Raw genomic sequence first — 21,222 nt, 5'->3', positions numbered from 1 at the left:
GTTTGGGAACTCAGTCTCTCTGGAGATCCCAGGAAACTGACCTCAGAGAAGGGCTTAGGAAGGACCTTCCTTCTAGGAAATGCACAGGGCAGTGCCCCAGGGGCACTCTGGGGCCTGCCATACATCACGCCCCGCTCAGCTCTAACCCACAAATGAGTAACACAGGTGCTTTCTTTCCATGGCCTGCCCGCAAGAGTCATAGCTATAAGGGTCTTATTTTCCTTGAAAAAAATCCGTGGCATTTTTCCAAGCCTCCAAGCATGAGGAGCCTGGAGAGCTCAGGCTTGATAAAAGGAGGCACATACATTTATTTGCACTTGTCACTAAGTGTTGTGAAGCTCCAAGCAAGGTATTTAACCTCTTTGGTGTTCATTCGTCTCGTACCTAAGAAAAACCAGGTTTGTGACCAGGCAGGGGTAGCACTGACTTTATAATGTAAAATGTAGGAAAATAATATGTGCTCCCGGCTGCCTGAGAAGCACCTATGCCAAGGGCCATGAGAGTGACTTTTAAAGAACAGGATAGAGCCCAACCCAAATCCCCGTAGGCCGCACTGAATGTGGGCTCCCTGAGCTCTGTACAACTCAATATTGGAAAATGGAATTTACTTTTATAAGACTTAAAATAAATGTGTAAACTTAACACATTGCTATCAATTAAGGATAAAAGAAATGACACAATTACATACTCTTGGGCACATCAACGTCTATGTATATCTTAAATTGAGTATCTGTGAGCTTTATCCTAAGCGTACCCACAGAAGCTGGCAGGACTGGCATAGTCCCAACTCAGAGGACAGCCAGTAGAAAAAAAAAGCAGGGAAAGCACCCCAAGACCCCCCGCTGATGCTATCGCAGCCTCTTCATTTCTTCCCCATTTTATCTGTCTAGAATATGGGTGGCAGGCCTGGATCAAGTCCAAAGTTCTCTGACTTTAAAATTCTGTTATTCAAATAAAAAACTAGGCATCAGCACACCAAGGCCTCCTCCAGCTACACTAAGGACACACGGGGCTGCGAAGAGAATAACCCTTTACCTGCTGTAAAGAGACAGGACTTAAATTCTCAAAAGTATTTATGTCTGTGACCCAGTATGAAAGAAGATTACAATTCTCCATTTGTTCACATTCTCTTAAAAGAGTGTAGAAAAAGACACCAGCCACAGCCCGACCTAGTTTAGAATCACACGTGAACACAGCCCACATGCACAACCACAAGCCCGCTGCTGCTGCACCGTACAGGTTAAAAAACCTCTGTGCCGAGTGTGGTCCAGGCCATGCGGTAGGAGCGCTGCTGAAACCAAACTCTCTCTTCCCATAAAGTGAAAGGATTAAAATCTAGCTGTTCAAAATCACATTTATAAAGTGACTTTTTTTTAACTTAAAGGAGGAAAAAAGGATGTCAAGGAAAGAATTTATCTTCCTTTCTAAAAGAAATATTGGAGTTCCAATTAATACCAAAGGTAAAAAAGGGCATTAAGCCAAAAACAGGTACTCCTGAAGTTGAAATGCTGATTGGAAAAAAGGGAACACTCACCTAAACTGAATCATACTCCAACTAAAAAAATTAACCGTTGCTGTGGTCTGAAAGGATCTCAGGTTGGACTACCACGTTCAAGTTCATGTGGTACTTTAAACCAGCGGGGAAATGTAACGACTTCCACGCTTGACTCATTTCAAGGAGAGGCCCAGTCTAGAGTAACAACGTATTGTCAAGGAAATGAATTATGGGATTCATTAATTCCTATAACCAATATTTTAGCCCTTTCTAGGTTATACGTTAGGTAGTGAGACATGGAAACACGAAGATGAAAGAGCAAGTCCTCTTAAAGGGTTTACAATATGAATTTTTTTTAAATGTAAGCAGTGACTAATATATTTGCTAACTCCTTCCAAGGACTAATTTTCCTTCTCTATATCCTTCACATCTAGACTGCTGCCCAGCAATTAATAGGCACTTGGTGAATCACATATTTGTTGAGTAAATTAATGATCTAATCTGACCCTCCTAAGAACTCTGTGAAATAATTAGGGTAGATATTCTTATTCCCATTTTATAGATGAGGGTGTTAAGACGCAGAGATTAATAACCACCTATAACTAAACTGCTAATAAATGGCAAAATCCAGGTGAGTGTCCCAAGTATCTGCCTCTTGTCTCAGGCTCTCCTCTTCGTTGCCTCTCGGTGTCCAAACCTGCTTCCATAAATGTCTAAGACTCATCTGTAATGAGGATGCCTGTTAATGTAACAAAGTTCTCAAAAGAATTTGTTTTTGTAAGTAGGCTTACCATTGTTGAGGACACATTAACAAGGCTTATGCTACTGATGTGCTCAGAAAGCTCTTAGATACTGGAAATATCAACATCAACCCACTGAATTTCAAATTCCTAAAATCTAAATCTTTTCAGCCATGAGTCATTAGCTGAATATCAAACTAAAGGACTCTCCATCGCATGGCCCCTTGAATCAAAACTACTAGATTGAAATTTTGAATCTATCGACTTCTTTATGTGATGTAGAAAATACTAGAAAATTGCTATAAATTAAGTGTTGAAGATCAATACTAAAGCTGGAGTAAAATTTCAGACCAGACTAAAATGCCAGTCCAAGTTAACATAACTGGTGGTGACAGAGGCAGGCTTCCAACTCGATCCTGACTCACCCTGCAAGGCCATCTCTACCACATTTCGCTATCCAAAAGCCCAGTGCATTCCGCCAGTACATTCAGATATGAAGGGATGGTCCTCTATGAACTAAGTTATTGCGATATTTCAAACAAACTAAGAACCCTAGATGAGAGGGTCTAACCGCTCCTGCATATTGGAATCACCTGGGGATCTTTCAACACCACTGATACCCAAGCTCGGGCCCAGGCCACTGCTCTCACTAGCCTGAGGCGCAGCCTGGCAGTGCAGGTTTCTGGAGATCCCTAGAATGATTCTGATGGGCAGCCAAGGTGGAGAGCGACTGCCTAGGGAGACCTTAGAGGAAGCCATCTCTTTAGCTAATAGTATTTTATTGGAATGTTTAGTTGGCATTTGCTGATTTACTAAAAAAGAAAAACCAAAACAAAACAGAAACTAAAATATAATCTCTTAAAATAGGCAAGTGTTTTGATGATTCCTGGATATAAAACCTGGTTGCTACAGCTCTGTACTGTCAAAGGAGATTTCAAAAACTTTGGGACCCTAGAGCCAGGAAACATCTTCACTGAAGTACGACACAAGTCAGAGAAAGAAGATGGAAGAATAAAAATATTTTATTATTATATTTTGTCCATTATTTGTGGAACTTGCTGATTATTTCTGCCAAGCCAGAAGTTGAAGGAAATCAAAGGTTGTTAAACATTGGAAACATTTTGGCTACAAATTCATGGCGATTTCAGATGTATAATATTGGTATGAAACAGAGAATGAACAACTCAGGAACCAGTTTTTCCTTCAGGAGCTATAGATTTGATTTTTAAAATTGTAATATTTAAATAACTCCTCTTCTTTAAAGTTGGGACTTTTTAAATGAAGAAAATGACATTCCTTTCAGCCATAATTCTCTATGTGATATCCTATGAAAATATATCTAAAATCAACAACATATTTTAGAATCTCTTTATATACTCTTGGTAATAAAGAATTTTCTCCAAATTTGGGGTCTTCTTTCACTTCAGTGATGAATTTCAGTGACTTTGAATTGTTATAGATTCATAAAATTCTAATGCTGAGAGGGCCCTGGACACAGAGTGGTTCAACCTCTCATGTCACAGATGAGGAGAGAGTCCAGAGGGAATTCCTGACTTACCCCCAGTTGGAGAACAAATTCCCTGTAATGGATCATAAAACCCAAGATTTCTACCAAGTTGGGAGATAAAAACCCTTGTTGTCCTAAATGTCATTCTAATTCTATACAAACTAATATTAACCAGGTGCAGTATACTATGTGAGAGAGAAAGGAAAGAATGATTAAGAGAAGAAAATTTGCTCTGGCTGGCACGACTCAGTTGGTTGGAGCATTGTCCCATACACCCAAAGGTCGTGGGTTCAATTCCCGGTCAGGACATATACCCAGGTTGCGGGTTTGACCCACGGTCAGGGAGGATACAGGAGGCAACAGATCGATGTTTCTCTCTCACATAGATGCTTCTCTGTCCCCCTCTTTCTCTCTCTCTCCCTCTCCCTTCCTCTCTCTCTAAAGTCAATAAAATCATATCCTCAGGTGAGGATTTTTTAAAAAGATTAAGAAAATTTTCCAATATTTTGTTACCTTTAAAAAAAAAGCTATTTTAAGAGTCCTGAAACCAAGAAAAATGGAATATCCTAGGGTGTTCTGTGAATTCAAAACTTTCAAACAAAAAAACTATATTTAAAACATTTTAAGGACCAGTAGCTCAACAATTGGAATATTCTAAACCTAAACCTGGACAGGATTCAAAGATAAATGCTCAATCTTAACTTCTAAAGAACAAGTCTGCATCTCAGAGACCAACATTAATCCACTTGGTAGAATCAACATTTTATTAGTTAAAAGGCAATAAAAAGTGCTTGAAAGTTGCTAAGAGAGTAGATCTTAAATGTTCTCACCACACAAAAAAAAGAAACAGTAATTAGGTGGCATGATGCAAGTTTTAGCTAATGGTACAGTGGTCATCATTCTACAATATATAAGCCGATCAAATCAACACCTTAAACTTACACAATGTTATACGTCAATTATATCGCAATAAGGCTGGGGGTGGGACGCCAACAAATTGTTCTCAGTTTTTCCTATCCTCTTTTTAAAGACTCAGTTTTCACAGACAGGATCTCAGCCACAAAATAAAGACCTGCATAGAGTATTACACCACAAGTGTAAAATCAGCCATTTTGTGAATTGGCAAAGTAGTTCTACCACAGCTATTTTTGCTAAAATTCATACAACAACATCGACTCATTCAGTTCACACTTCTATCATTCACAAACCTCAAAATCGAGATTCTGGCTCCAACATTTCTGACATTAAAATCTAGAACCTGCTCTCAGTAATGTACTTACATGGTGAATAACAGAGAAATTAAACTTAGCCATTAACAACCTGTACATAGAGAACTAATAGGTTTCTAAAATTAAGGTAATTTTACTATAACCAACGTAAGTTTACATTTCTTAGTGTAGAGATGGCAACAACATTTTCATTGATTTAAATATGCATTGCCTACTCGCCTGCAAGATACAAGATTACCTATCATAAAAGGAAAGTTCAATAGAAATGGAAAACTGATGAAAACATAAAAACCATGAACCCAGAAATGCAGAAGAGGGAGTGCTGGAGAGATGGAGGGATTGAGAAAAATAAAAAAAGAGAGTGAGGGTGGAATTTTGGAATAGCTTTTCTCTAAAGGGTGCCAGAATTATGGTATCCAGAAAGTAGCGATTTAGCCAATTATGAAGATAAAGTCTGAGAATCTTCAGAAATGGAAAATGAATCCTTAAAGGTATTCTTCTCAAATGTCAGCTTTTGACAACATGTGAAGGGCATAGGGATGATCTGTGTACATTCTCCTACGGAATTTTTCAATGTGAGAAACACATTTTGAGTAACCTGAAAAAGACTGACTACCCCACATATTAGCAACATTGATCTCCTTAGAAACCTGGGGCGAGATCTGCAGAAGTGCGCCGCACCTGGCGTCACACAGCCATCGGAGGGCACGCCGGGAGGCACCCTGGAAGACAAAGCATCACTAACGACGCTCTCCCCTCACTCAGGGAGGACGTTGACTTTCCTGGTCATAAATTTGGAACAAAAGGGAATTTAATTTGAAGGTTTATATTCTGTGTAATGAATTAAGTTACCCCATGAGCATTTCATCAAAGTCAAATCTTAAGTGGTGCTATGAAATACTTGTCCTTCAGAAAGATGACTATGACATGATAAAAGGATATTTTTCCATATAATAAGGTTAGCATAGAAGAGCTTCCCATCGAAGATAGTAATGAAAATTTTCAAAAACAATCCGTTTTATGACACGACTTATCGCTCCCACTGTGGTGCTGATTTGGGTTCTGAAAAGACTTTGATATGTCTGAAATTCTCTGAGAACCATAAGTAAAATATCTGCTCTTCAAAGTCCAAGGTACTTTCAGACTTTAGACTTTTAATGCTAAAATTACCCTCTAGAGCAACTTCAAAAACTACCCCACTTCTATCAAAACACCATTAGGCATTTTAAAAGTCAGTAAAGTCTTTTAGGATTTGAATTAGAAAATAGCTGTTTCTTTACTATGTTTAAAACCAATGAATGAATACCTGAGCCGAAGGACTTTTTTTTTTTAACTCTGTGTGTGTGTGTGTGCGTGTGTGTGTGAAAGGTCCAAGGTCAATGGATTTATACAAAAGGAAAAAACCCACCCATTTAACCACCACATTGATGAAGATACAGAAAGACACACAGAGAGGTGGGGGGACGTTTCCTGGGGTGTTCTAACTTTCATTTTAACAGAATGCCACTCTCTGCAACATGAAAATAAGACTGAGGGGCCAGGCAGCCAGTCCTGAAGGACTCTGCATGCTTTGCTGAGGACTGTTAGTGGATCTCAATCTATAGGTTTTAAATAAGTGTATTTGAATGTAATGGCAACCGGACAGTATTGAGCATTTAATATACATTCATCAAGACTACTCCGTGAGTTTGCTCCACTGAGTAAGCAGCATAAATCACAAAACTCAGCAAGCGTTCTAAGTTATCCTCCCTCCCCGCTTCCCTCTGAGATCCCCCAGTCTGTTCGATGCTTCTATGTCTCTGGATCCACTTTGTTCATCACTTTATTTTGCTTATTATATTCCACATATAAGTGAGATCATGTGGTACTTGTCTTTCTCTGACTGGCTTATTTCACTTAGCATAATACTTTCTAGTTCCCTCCATGCTGTGCCAAAGGATAAAAGATCTTTCCTCTTTACAGCTGCATAGTATTCCATGGTGTAAATGTGCCACAGCTTTTTTATCCACTCATCTACTGATGGGCACTTGGGCTGTTTCCAGATCTTAGCTGTTGTAAACTGTGCTGCTATGAACATAGGGGTGCATAAGTTCTTTGTGATGGGTGTTTGGGGTTCCTTAGGATATATACCTAGAAGTGGGATCACTGGGTCAAATGGCAGGTCGATTTTTAATCTTTTGAGGAACCTCCATACTGCTTTCCACAGTGGCTGCCCCAGTCTGCATTCCCACCAGCAGTGCACTAGGGTGCCCTTTTCTCCACACCTTCACCAGCACTTGTAGTTCGTTGATGTGTTTATGGTGCCATTCTGACAGGTGAAACCTCACTGTGGTTTTAATTTGCATCTCTGATGATTAGCGAAGTTGAGCACTTTTTCATGTTTCTTAGCCATTTGTATGTCCTCTTTGGAGAAGTGTCTACTTAGGTCCTTTGCCCATTTTTTAAATTGGATTGTTTGTCTTCCTTTTGTTAAGTTGTATGAGTTCCTTATATATTTTGGATATTAACCGTTTATCCGATGTGTTGTTGGCAAATATGTTCTCCCATACAGTGGGCTCCCTTTTCATTTTGTTGATGGTTTCTTTTGCTGTGCTAAAGCTTTTTATTTGATGCAGTCCCACTTGTTTATTTTCTCTCTTGTTTCTCTTGCCCTAGGAGATGTATCAGCAAACATATTGCTACGAGAGATGTCTGAGATTTTGCTGCCTATGTTTTCCTCTAGGATTTTTATGGTTTCATGTCTGACATTTAAGTATTTTATCCATTTTGAATTTACTTTTGTGTATGGTGTAAGTTGGTGGTCTAGTTTCTTTTTTCTGCATGTATCTGTCCAATTTTCCCAACACCATTTATTGAAAAAACTGTCTTTACTCCATCGTATGTTCTTGCCTCCTCAGTCAAATATTAATTGACCTTAATGGTGTGGGTCTATTTCTGGGTTCTCTGTTCTCTTCCACTGATCTATATGTCAGCCACCACCCATGTTCTGCCCGGGGCTACCTGGCATGAGCTGCAAAGGAATCTGCAGATGGCTGCTACTTGTGCTGGGCTAGGAGGTGCCCAGATAAGGCCAAGCTGCGAACCAAGGCCAGCTGCTGTTAGTGCTGAGTTTAGGGCCACTTAGCGAGAGGTAAGGGGCACACTGAGGCCGGATGCTGCTTGTTTGAGAGATTTTAGGAAAACATCAAGCATGAGTCAAGACAGGCCATTCGTATAGAAAAGCCACTGAAAACAGCTTGGGTGGGCCCACAAGTTGGCTGGGGCAGGGGTCTCAGGGAATCACTAGGGAGGGGCTAACAGTTTGAGTTACACTGATGGAGACTCAGATATGGAAACCACCTGAGAGCTCTGTAGGGGGAGAGCTCTTCAAAGGAACAATGGCCTCTGCCAGCACTTCTCTCTGGGAGAAAGCTGTCTCATCAGCTCTCACCCTGATGCCAGGCAATTCAGTTCCTCCCCATATGTTCCTGGTGCCTTTTGAGCTGCTGCCCCAGTGTTAGAGCTCAGAGGGAGGGAGTTCAAGGAAGTCTGTGAGTGGGCCTTGAAGAGGAACTGCCTGGGACTCCACCAGCCCTCTCTCCCTCAACCTCAACACTCACTGGTTTTTACAGCCAGAAGTTATGGGGATTTTTCTTCCTGGCACTGGAAAACTGGGATGGGGAGCCTGGTGTAGTGCTGGAACCCCTCAATCCTCAGGGGGGACTCCATGGTCTAGACATCCTTCCCAATTTTTATCCACCATACATAGGTGTAGGACCAGCCTGTTCCGAATCTCTACCCTACCTACTAGTCTGGATGTGGCTTGTTCTTTATATCCTTAGTTACAGGAGTTCTGTACTAGATTTAAGCAGTTCTGAATGATGGTTGTTCTGTAGTATAATTGTAATTTTGATGTGGTTGTGAGTAGAGGTGAGTATTGATCGTGTTTACCTACACTGCCATCTTGCCCAGAAACTTCCCCCATTTTTAAAATAAAAATGCTCTTGGCCCCATTCTCCATTTCTCTGCTTCCACAGCTAAATGCTTCAAATTTCTGACTCTCCCCCTAAACAAATTCCAGTCAGGCTTTGGCCCCCACACGGCACAAAAACTCTTGTCTGAGTCACCAATGACCCCCCCCCCCATAACATTAACTCCAATGTAGTCACCTAGGCCTCATATCTTACTAGACTGCTTGTGACACAACATTCATTAAATATTTGTTAGATAAATCAATGAACAGAAGTAAAACCTTGTTGGGAAGTTCTTATAGGAACCACAATTAACTACTGATATCCTTTGAGTGAAGAAATTTTTCTCTAACTGAGCAGATATCCTCAGTGGGTAAAAAAGAACCAAAAAGAAAGAAAACTCAAGTATATTATTAGCAAATTATGTAAGATTTTTTAAGTCAAAGAATTAGTTAAAATTATTAGCCAAAATAGTTTTTTAACTACCTGTGGTCTTCATGTATGAAATCATTCTCTCTCTAGTCTTCAATGTCATAAATATTTAGGCTTTTCCATCTGTCCCTTCCCACTCATCTGGCCTAATTCCTAAATCACAATGATCTCTCTCAGTGCAGCCACCATGAGTTTTAGAGAGAAAGCCCACTGTCTGGCTAAAGCATTGGACTGTTTATTTAGGAAACAGCCAGCTCCTTCCCTCACAGCTTCAAGCACCCTGAGAACTGGGTACAAACGCTGAGTTCTCCACCTGTTTTATATTTTAACATCTGCGAAAAGCTTGGGAGCCAGGTAGTAAGGCAGGTATTTACTGATTCGTGCTGTTGCTAACCCAGTCTTGTCCTCAAGTGGATCACAGCTAGTTATTTTTTCCTATTTGGGGAAAACTGCCTCAGTTTCCTGTCTTGAGCCTTCCATGGCTGTGTGCTTGGGATCCTCCAACTATCACACACCTTTTATGAAATTTCCCTTCTTGTAAACATCTACCTTCTGTGACTGCCACAAAAATCAAACCTCAAAGTGTGACAAGGAGCCAGCTACATAAACTCCTGTGTTCCCTGTCTCCTTTAGCCAACCCACACTGAAATTTTGAGATGGTATCTTGACACTTTTTAAATGAATATTAGGGTACTCTACAGGAGAATGTTCTTTGCCCCAAACAAGGAAAGATTGCTACCTTTTCCTTTGCCTTATTTCCCAATTGGTCCTTTAGAAGCCCTTCTCTGTCCCCTCAAACAAACCGCCCACTTTAAGCCCTATTCAGCCCTACTGTCATCCAGAATAAGCTGATGGTCTCACCACTCACACCCTCGAACATGGTGTCATATCCAGACAAGTCGCAAAGCTCTCTCACAACACAGATGGCCCTAGAGACATTAAGGGATGTTGGTAGACATAGCTGTCTCTTCAACTCTTAGAAGGAGAGCTTCAGATACTTAAAATAATGGCCTTTGGTTTCTGCAACTAATCAAATTTGAGGCCAAGAATCAATGTGGGTAAAAAACCATTGACATGTATTCCTTCCAATGCCATACTTTAGAGGGAGGAAATACAGGGGGGGCTTCTTGGTTATCAGCAGGAGGCTCCTGCTGATCTAGGACCAATCCTGCCTTGGGCAAGAGAGATGGAGGACCCTCTAGCCCCGCACTCCACTTACATCATGGTTACTGCTTTATTAGAGAAAATGACGCATTTCTGACAACTTAGGCCAGGTTAGAATCTCAAGTTTCACAAGGACAAATATTTATTTGCCCTAACCATGCTCATTTAGGCCTTCAGAATGAATTTCTTTATAGTACTATGGGCTAATTAAGAATTTCCTGAATTTTTTTTTAATTTTTTTTTAATGTATCTTTATTGATTTCAGAGAGAGGAAAGGAGAGGGAGAGAGAGAGAGAAACATCAATGATGAGAGAGTCATTGATTGGCTGCCCCCTGCACACACCAGACTGGGGATCGAGCCTGCAACCTGGGCATGTATCCTGACGGGGAATTGAACCCCGATAGCCTGGATCCCAGGTTGACACTCAACCACTGAGCCACGCCCGGCCGGGCTCCTGAATTTCTTTGCCTATCTACCCAATAACCAAAAAAAGACTATTTCTACTGAACTTAAGAGACTTCAAAACAATTTGATTAATAAGCAGGACCAGGTCTTTTTTTCTTTTCTTTTTTTTTATTGTTCAAAATATTGCAGATGTCCCTTTTTCTCCCCATTAACCCCTTCCACTCTGCTCCACTCCCTCCCCAGTCCCTCAGCACACTACTGTCTGTGTCCTTGAGGACCATGGTCTTAAAACCCATCCTCCTCAGTGGAACACTGGTTGATAAAATTTTTACTTTATGAAATTAACAACTAATCTTTCTGCTCAATTCTTCCCCAAGGGCACCCCCAGTTGGGAGTTTGCTACGTGTGTGGTGTGACATGATGACCGAGCACCATCCTGATGAGTATACTGGTCAGTGGGGGACAAATGACAACTATGAAAAACTCACATTTGTTTGCACCCAAGCTTTTAATGCTCCTGCTGAAGCTAACCCCTTTTTATCTTGTTCTGTTATTAGTGAAGATAGTAGTAACTGGTCTAACTTAAATAACCACTCACACCCTCGAACATGGTTCTGAGGCTACTCTAGCTTTGTCATCTCCAAATTCCAATTTGTCATATTTGTCCACAGTACTGAAGGATTAAATACACTAAATGGACATCGAGTTGAGTTTTGATTCTACTGCAAAGCCAAAAGGAGAGGTTTTCTCAGTACTATTTCTGTAAGCAAATTTATAAAACAGCAATAATTAACAAAGAGACAAATGTGGCACAGAATCTGAGTCCTAAAACACACACTAAAAACAATTCATAAAAAATACAAACCAAAGTAATTTTTCTTTATATTCAAGTATAACAAAGCACCTTATTTAAAATGTAACCCTCCACACCCATGTCCAAGACTCCCTATCTATATTCCTTGCTTACTTTTTTCTATAGCACTTAACTTTTAATAAATTATAAAATTAACTTTTTGTTTTGTTTACTGTCTCCTAACACTGGATTGTAAGTTCACCTAAATGTATGGAATTTTTACAGTACAGTTTCTTTCCTGAGGCCTAGAAAAATACCTGGCATATAAAAGGTTCTCAAAAAGTATTTGCTGAATGAAGAAAAGTTTATTCTATCATGTAAATTATTATTGCTAAGTCATAAATACCACACCACTCTTCTACTTGAAATCCTTCAATAGATTTCCACCCCCTTTAGAATATAGTCCATATTAGCTAGGCATACCTGACCATCTTCCCAACCTCACTTCCAACTCCTCTATATCTCACCCGGGAAGTCTTACACACCAAAACACGAAAATACTCTCAAGCACACGAGACTTCCCTTCACTGTGCCTTGATGCACAGTTTCAACTGTCTAGAATGACTTCCCCCTTACCTGACAAATGCCTACTGGCCTTTCAGCATTAAAAAAACAAAAGTGCCATGTCTGTGAAACCTTCCCCATCCTCTCCATTCCCATCCACAATTAAATAGTGCTGCTTCTACGTTCCCATGGCAACCTGTGCATCCCTCCAGTACAGCACTTGTCACGTTGCTGTCATTATTTGTCTATTTGTCTGTCTCGCCCACTGGTGAGACCTCTCGAGCTCAGAACACATGGCATATTGGTAGGCTCAGTGTCTAGTACAGTAGGTGATTAATAATTGCTTCAACCGAAATTAAATCAAAAGCACTGGGAGTAGGGAAAAAGAAAAGTGCAATCTGGGGATCAGTTTTTTCTTTCACTTGCAAATGAAGTCTATGCTTTCCCCACACACTATCTACACAGATATACAAGCTGAAGAGAAAGAGGTAAAAATAACAGTACATGCTTCACTACCCTGGTTTCACACTGAGCCAGAAAGGCCCATTTATCTGTTAATTCAAACTATTAAAGCTGAGTAAATCATACAAACTAGTATCCACTACATGTCCAAATTACGAGGCAATAAACACTAGAAGATAATTCAAGTGTATATATTTTTCACACAGAGAGAAATTATTCACAGAAATTATAAAATGCCAATGATCGCAGATTTCCTATGAGACAAAGGACACGTGGGAGGGAACCACATGAACAGGACTTTCTACAACTCTTCATGTGCACACATTGGAAACAGCCACCCAGGAGTTCTGCAGATAAATGAAAACAGTGGGCCAACACCAAGAAATGCAGACAGAAGAGAGCGAAGGTGAGTACTCATGGACACAGCCCTCTCAGTTCTTGGAAGCAGGCGAGCCATCGCTGAATAGGAAACGTAGGAAATAAGGCTCTTCCAAGTCTCCTTAAAATCAGAAACTTTTCCCCCAAAGGCCAAAAGTTGTCAGAGTTCTAGACAAGTGATGACTCACTATGCTTACACCAATATTAACGAGATTATTAAAAAGGCTTCTGGACACCAACAGCAATACAGCCATTTGCTTACCAACCCTCAATAGTAGGTTAAATTATGCCCGGCCAGTGAAAACTGCTGAGATCAACTATGGCGTTTGCTCAACTCCCCAGGCTGCTGCTAATAACTCCAGAGCCACACTCCTTTCCCAGTGTAATCTTTTAACTCCTGGTCAGTGGAGATCACATTACCAAGTTTGAGCTGCAAGCACCTAGAGCCCACAGTCTTGCACAAGCAAATCAAAAGAGAAGTTGGAGCCTGTTATAACCAGACAGTTGTACCTAACAACATACTCTTCTGGTGCATGGCTTATGGAGAAAAGAAAAGAGGGAAAATAGGTATGTTCCTGGAGACAAATCAGCAAGCATTGTTTTTTTCTTTTCTTTTTTATTATTGTTTTTAACAAACATATTTGCAGCAGCACGCAATGGCTCTCTTTATTTGCAAGTGGCAATTCATAAGGACTTACTGGGCTAGAGAGACAGACTACTTCTTTGGATCTTGGAACTTGAAGGTCTGAAGCTCTTTTTCTAACTGTGGTTCTTCTTTCCTCGCCATCCACAGTATGAGCCCCATGGGACCAGTGTGCTGAAGTACTTTTCCATAATAATGAATGTTCAATGAATAAAGGAACGATAAAATAATGGAATGAATTAAGGAAATACACATCGGCAAAAAGGTGCTATTAATTTAGCAATACTTAGAGATGAATGAGGAATGTATTAATCACAACAGAAATTAAAATGTTTTCAGTCTACAGCGAGCACTGAAAGCATGGGTCAGCCATTCTGTTGGAACCCATTGGTTACCTTATTGCCTAGACCCCAGATCGAAGATGTCTTAAGCCATTAGCATGTGTGGAGGACACCAGTCTAGGTGGAATATGCACAACCTGAGGCGGCAGCTGCGGTCTGAACTTCCCTGTACCCCCAGTCCCCAGCAGGCTTGCTCTACCGTGCTCTGCAGAATGTGCTTTGTCTGCAGCTGACCCAGCTCAGGTAAATATCTGCATTTCTGCTTGCCCTGTACTACCCAAGGTATATTAATTCTATAAACCATGGAATTCAATAAATCAGGGAAACTTGGGGACAGAGAGAGGGAGCGTCTCAGAATAAGGTCTACAAGACCATAGGGAGGCAGTCATGGAAAGCAGCTGGCAGCAAGGTGCCTCACTTTCTTCTGCAAAGGAAAGAGCTCCGTCCTCAGGGACAGGAGGCCTAGAAGAGACTCGGAGAACCCTAAAGACTCCCATGTTGGAAGGAGGCTTAAATTGGGTGGAATGGACACAGGTTTTCTCAAGCAGGCAGCGCTCACCCCTGGGCACAAAGGCCTGTACCAGTTTCTCCATACTCTTGTACAAACTTCCTATACTTCAACTTCCCCTTCAGAATAACCAATTATGCTGAGAGAAATAAGTCAGAGAAAGACAAATACCATATGATTTCACTTTATGTGGAATCTAGAGAACAAATAAACGAACAAGCAGAACAGAAACAGACTCATAGATGCAAAGACCAGACTGATGGTTGCCAGAGGGGAGGGGAGTTGGGGGATGGGTGAAAGAAGTGAAGGGGTTAAGAAGTACAAATTGGTAGTTACGACACAGCCACAGAGTTGTAAGGTACAGTATAAGGAATATAGTCGATAATATTGTAATAATTAGGTATTGTGCCAGGTCTGTACTGGAAATACCAGGGAAAACACTTGTAGAGTATATGATCGTGTACCCTATGCTGTACCCATGAAACTAATACAAAATAATAGTGAATGTGAACTGTAATTGAAAGATAAAATTTAAAAAGAAAAACTCACCTTCCCAACCTTAGTCTCACCAAACATCAGATTCCCTTAACTTTACTTTCTTTACCCCCATTGTTATTTATGCAATCAGTTAGCATTCACCCAATAACTACCATATGCCAGGTGCTGGATTAAAGATTTTTTGCACATAATCTTAGATGAGGAAGCTGAGGCTCAGGAAGACTCAATGAGCAGTTTGCCACCTGAGGAAGAGACAGAAAATGATTCTTCACATGCTCCCTCCTCTACTCAGGCACTGGGCACCTTGGCCCACAGTGAGCTGTGGTGTGGGTGGGAGGTGGAGAGACAAGAGCTGGAACCTTCTGTGGCGATGGAGGGGACAGAGCTGCGGCACCTGCAGACTGGAGGAGAGGGGTGCAAAGCCCAGGCCGGCTTCTTTAATTCTGTACACCTTCCCTGCCTATCCCCAGGACACAAATGATCTGGAAACAAGTGTCAAGATGTACGAAAGTATCTTCACATGAGTCTAGAAACACAAGTCCACAAACACCCTCCTCACGCAGCAAGGGCCTCAAAGGGAACTTGGATATTCCCTCCGGCACGGCTATCCCCTCTGCAGAGACACTGGAAAGTTAGCCTGCGGTACTAAAGGCAGAAAGACATTCTGGCGGAAGGCTACTTAGGGAAGCTTCGCGTCCCATCACTGAATCTGGCCAGCTGCTCGGGTGAGAACATGCTGCTGACTCAGTCTCCTCCAGGCTGTACTAAGTCCCTCTGTACACTCGGGACATACAGGGCTGCGGGACCTTCCAGCACCAGCGAATGTAACTAATGTTTTCTATGGTGCCCAGACCGTTCTACAGTGAGTACTCCACAGCCAGCCACATTACCCTCTGCAAAGCTCAGAGGCATGAGTCAGGGCTGACCAGGGACCACTGTGCCCTATAAGCCATGCAGGAGAGGTCCCCCCTTGGGCTCCGAAACCAGAGCAATGTTTCACTTGGGCATCTTTAGCAGAATAAATGCTGGAACTCAAATATGCTTTCATAAAGTTTATCTTCAATTAAGGCCTGTGTCCTTTACTTTTGAGAAGAATTTAAGATGTCAAAAAGACACTCTGTGTTCTACTAGGCTGTGTCCCAAGAATCCCATTCTTTGAAAAAGGTTCTCAATATTGTAAGTGTCATTTTTCCATGATAAATCACCAAGTGCTGGCTAATGAACATGGGACAAACAGCTGTTTCTCCTCTTGAAGACACATGCAGAATGATGGAGACTGTCCTCATTTACTGTGCTCAGACACATGTGTGTGGGTCTTTCAACCGCCCAGTCAGGCCTGCATATAAGAGGCTTGTGTGGACATATGCACAGGAGTGCATTCCCGTCTACTACCAGCTGAGAACACAGACTGTCAGGGCTGGAAGAAACCCCCGAAATCATGTCATCAAACACCCTCATTTTAGAAAGGAGAGGAGCTACAACATGGTGGGACTACAATTAGACTGCCAGGGTTCAAATCCTGGTGTGATCAATATGTGATCTTGGGCAAGTTACTTAACCTCTCTGGGTCACAGTTTGCATGGCTGAAAAATATATACTACAGTATCTATCTCGTGGGGATATTTTAAGAATAAAATTTATAATTGGTGCAAAGAACTTCAAGGAGGTACATAATATTAGATCTGAAATTAAGTTTGAGCTAAACCATGATTCAAAACTTTGGCTTAATGACTTCCGAGCTAATTGCTTTCCTACTTGAATCATCACTTGTATTGCACAATATGTTGTAAAATGACACAAAGATTGAACATCATAGAACATACAGCTGTGTTATCTATGTCTATATGCAGAGGTCCTTGTCCCAAAACTTATGTGGCTTCCCAAATACCATTGTTTCCCCCAATCAAATGCAGCAAAGCATAGCTGAAAAATTTAAGGGACCCTTTTAGACTCTTAAATATTCCATAATTATAGCCCTAAGGAAATTTATAAAGCTCGTAAAGTACATTCCAACTGAAGTATTTACTGCCAGTTTTTTTATTATTGACAATATTACAGATGTCTCCCATTTCCCCCCCTTTACCTACCTCAACCCAGTCTTCTCTCCCGCCGGCCATCACCATGCTATTGTCATGGACTACGCATACATGTTCTTTGCTTAATCTCTTCACCTTCCTTCATGGTGACAAAAGTACATGAAGAAGTTTTTTTATGTCATACAATCAAGCCACTACTGAATTCAATAATCTTTGCTCTCGTTTATATAAAATTGCTATTTTTTTGTTTTGACATCCAACTGTACAAAGAGTCTAAAGGTGGCAGGACTGAGCAGAAAGCCCCCTGAGGGTGGCAGCCATGAGTGACTGGCTCTGGTCCAATGCCCAGCCCATGAATAAATACTCCTGAAACCAAAATACTGTCTGGCGGGCAGTGCCAGCAAACCATAGCTCAAAAAGTTTGTTCATTAGCTGCTATTTGAAACTTTGCACTTGGCACACCAAAGGTGGTTTGAGTGTCTCAACCTGCAATCTACAAAAATATAAGTTATTCAGAAGTTGACCATATTAGGCCTGAGGGCTATCAACAGTGACAAGTGCCTATAATAAAATAATAAAGACCCAGAATCTATAAAAGATGAAACAAGGGACAGAGAAAAGATGAAAAAAGATCTAGGGCATTGATGAAAGATGCAGTTTTAAGGACCCCTTAGGCCAGAAGAATGATCTGGAAAAGGCCTGGCTTGAGCCAGGTCCAACAGCATGAACCTCCACATCCTAGATGAAGAATCAGACAGGAACACAGAAGCTGTGAGTTGCTGGAACCAGATGAAGCTCCCAATAAAAATAGCACTGAGCTGACCTTTAAAGGCTAGTGTCCAAACAAGGGTGGCAGTCCTGGCATACAGCCAGTGCCCAAGAAATGGGGGGCACAAAGGAATCTGCTCACAACACCCTGATACCCCCCAGCGCCAGGACTGGGCTGGGAGGTAGAAAAGAGACAAACTGGGGAAGAGGCTACAGAGGGGGAGTGGAACTAGCCCGTGAAGGTCTTGGTGATGAGCAGGTGTTCCAGGGCTCAAGGAGGGCACACGACCTTGAACATCAGAAAGCCAAGCCTCCAGGACTATCTACACTTAAACAAAAGGTGAGCTGCAGAACCGGGATAACCTTTCACTTCCAGGGCCTCTCTTCCTCAATGGATGAGTGTTGCCTACCAACACAGACCTGTGGCCCAGTGGTGTCAGGATTTGGCATGTTGTAAAATGTATATTAAAGAAGGTAGATAAAAGGAAACACAAAAAATTACCTACAATAAGCTAATTCAGCAAAAAGAAATCCTGACATCTCCTGGCCACTATAATGGGGGCATGAATTTGTATGGTTTGAAATGTATCAAACCACTAAATTATTTCCAAATAAAGATGTGTGTAGGCCACTACACCAAAATACCAAAAAATAGTTTGGTTTTCTTCAGCACCTTACTTTTGCATTGAACTTTTGCACAAAGCTTATGAATTACGGCAGGTAAACCTGAGAGGGAAGAAATCAATTTATGTAAATACATTTCTTAAAATACTTTTTCTAGTTTTCTGACAGCCCTTTTTCTAGGTCTATCCCTGACACATTGAGATATGAACTATGGAATCTCAAGCTACAAGCCATTCCCCATTAGAATTATCTGCCTTCATTTTTCTAACATAGCAATTGATTTCAGGGGCGGTGTAGGACAGTGGTTAAGAGTGCACACTGCTGCCAGAGCGTCTGGACTTAAAGCATGGCTCCACCACTTACTGGCTGTGCAACCCTGGGCAAGTCACTAATCCCTCTGTGCTTCAATTCCTTATCTATAAAAAGGAGGCAGAAATAGTACCTCTCTCATAAGGTTGCCATGAGAATTAACTCAAATAGCATAAATGAAAGCATGTGGCATAGAGAACACCATGTAAGTGTGTGCTATAATTATTAATGATACCTTCTATTACAAAAAACTTGTTTCCCTTTATTATAAATCTTGTGTTGTTCATATTTTTCAATGATAACATCCAGCATTGCTTTTTTGTTATAGAAAATAAATTTTTTACAAATAGAAAATAAATTTGTGTTGAATAAATGAATGAATTCCTATTTCACTAGATACAGGCACAAATGTTTTAAAGCACCAGAATCATACCAAGAAACACAGACATCTGAAGTAGACACAGACCTTTTCCAAAGCTGTTATGTAATTAACATAGCAGCTCTTTGATGAGGTCTGTTTTCATTATTTATCTTTACAGCAGGTGTTATAATGAGGCCTGCTGACCTCATGCATCAAAGAAGGTAATGGATCCATGAGTGAAGGTGGAACCACAAACCACTAACACAAAGTTACTATTATTGTTGGAAAGAAAACTGGAAACAAACCCAGAATTTCCAAAGGTGCTGGTGCTGGGATGATCCCATTCACACAACTCGATAAAAGGCAAGAACCTGAAGAGGCCCAGGGCAGCTACATATTCTGGCAAACACAGCAATCAGGATCATCTACATTATGACTGGGCCAAGGCTTCATGCGCACGATACCATTTAAGCTTCACAACCAACCCACAAGAGGTATTACTGGGCACCACGGGGCCCACTTTCCAAGGGAAAAAGGGGAGCGATGATTCGCCACAGTTCAGAGCGGTCAGTGTGTGGCGCAGGGAAGGCTCACACCCCCAGCGGTTAGGATTCGTTTCCAGTATCAGCTCTGCTAAAAGGCGGCTGTGTTACTTTAAACTCTTTGGGCCTTCATTTTCATACCTGAAAAAAAATGAGGAAACTACATAGAAAATGTTCAGACCTTTCTAGCATTAAGCTCAACTTTAAACTACCCTCAGCATCAACTTCCTAATGATGCCCATGGTCGACCATGGTATTCCTTAGTCCTGCTGCCCAGGCTGCTGCCTCCTGCTCTGATCCCTTTCTCTTTCCTTCAACCCAGCGGTGTCCATTATCACAAAGAAGCAAAGCCCCCACTAGCCCCCATGTCATTAATGGAGATCTGGTGGATCCTCCTTTATCCGTCTGGCCTGCAAGTCACTGAGTGACTAATGCCATTGTAGAGCCAAACACCAAAGATCCCCACAGTGGGCAGAGCACCATGGAAATGAGGCCAGGAGCCAAACACAGCCCTATCCACCCAACCTTCCATCCTGGAAGGCTCTCCCCTGGGACCAAAATAAAGCTTCAGGAAGGACCCACTGGGATGGCAAGCACCCCCTCCAGGCAGACAAGCCTGCCCGCCCACCCCACTCACTGATGGGGCAGCAGACGGGCAGCCAGCAGTCCTTGTCTCCAGGCCACAGCCTTGGAGAATGGGAATCCAGTGTGAAAAATAATATAGTGAACTCCAAAGGGCTGCCAAGACCTGTCCTGGGGGGTGAGGTTTGCCCCTCTGGGAAGCCAGAGGTGTTGTCCACTTCAAATATTATGCCCTGTGGCTGTGTCAAAAACAAGTCAGCTCCCCTCGGTAGTCAACGTACCTCACAGCGCTGGGAGCACAGCCAGCTCCCTCAGATGGTCCTGACCACCGAGGAGACACATCTGCCCCCAACAAGACTTCCCTGTGTCCAGAAAGCACCCATTCCCCATCCTCAGCAGAGCAGTGTCGGGACCTTCCTTGCTGCTCTTCAGAAAAGACTTAACAACCCAGGCACACCACACGTGAGAGACAAAAACGCACAAACCCCATTTGTTGGGGAGAAGATCATCTGGAGAAAGGTTATTCCTCTAGTCTATTACCTATCTTCCTGAACAAATGCAAATGACAGATTTTTTTCAGACCATAGAGACTGTGTGTGTCTTAGAAATGTGAATAATCTCTTAGCTGAGGAGTAAACCAGCATCTCTGGGACTCCATGCAAACAACATCCCCAAAATCTCATCTCAAGTTTGAGCTACAGGTGAATTTCAATTCGCCATGGTCATGAGTGAAAACAGAAGCAAGGGTGATCCCTCAAAGAACTATTTACATAGATTTCACAAAGAAATTTTGTACTTTTTGCATAGAGATGAGCCTGGTGTTCAAAGAGTTTACTTTGTGGCAAATAACGAAGCCACCCTCACAAGGGCTACACTACCAAAGGACTGAG

At 41.7% G+C, this 21,222-nt stretch overlaps 1 protein-coding gene across 7 annotated transcripts in view; it reads right to left on the bottom strand.

Moving 5' to 3' along the window:
- Window positions 1–21,222, bottom strand: part of LDLRAD4 (low density lipoprotein receptor class A domain containing 4) — a 347,099-nt gene that overhangs the window by 164,153 nt on the left and 161,724 nt on the right. The window lies entirely within an intron of this gene.

This window comes from Miniopterus schreibersii, assembly GCF_964146895.1.
Source record: "Miniopterus schreibersii genome assembly, chromosome: 10".
Taxonomy (NCBI): domain Eukaryota; kingdom Metazoa; phylum Chordata; class Mammalia; order Chiroptera; family Miniopteridae; genus Miniopterus; species Miniopterus schreibersii.
The sequence above is the reverse complement of the archived record's forward strand: the minus strand, read 5'-3'. Positions and strand labels throughout refer to the sequence as shown.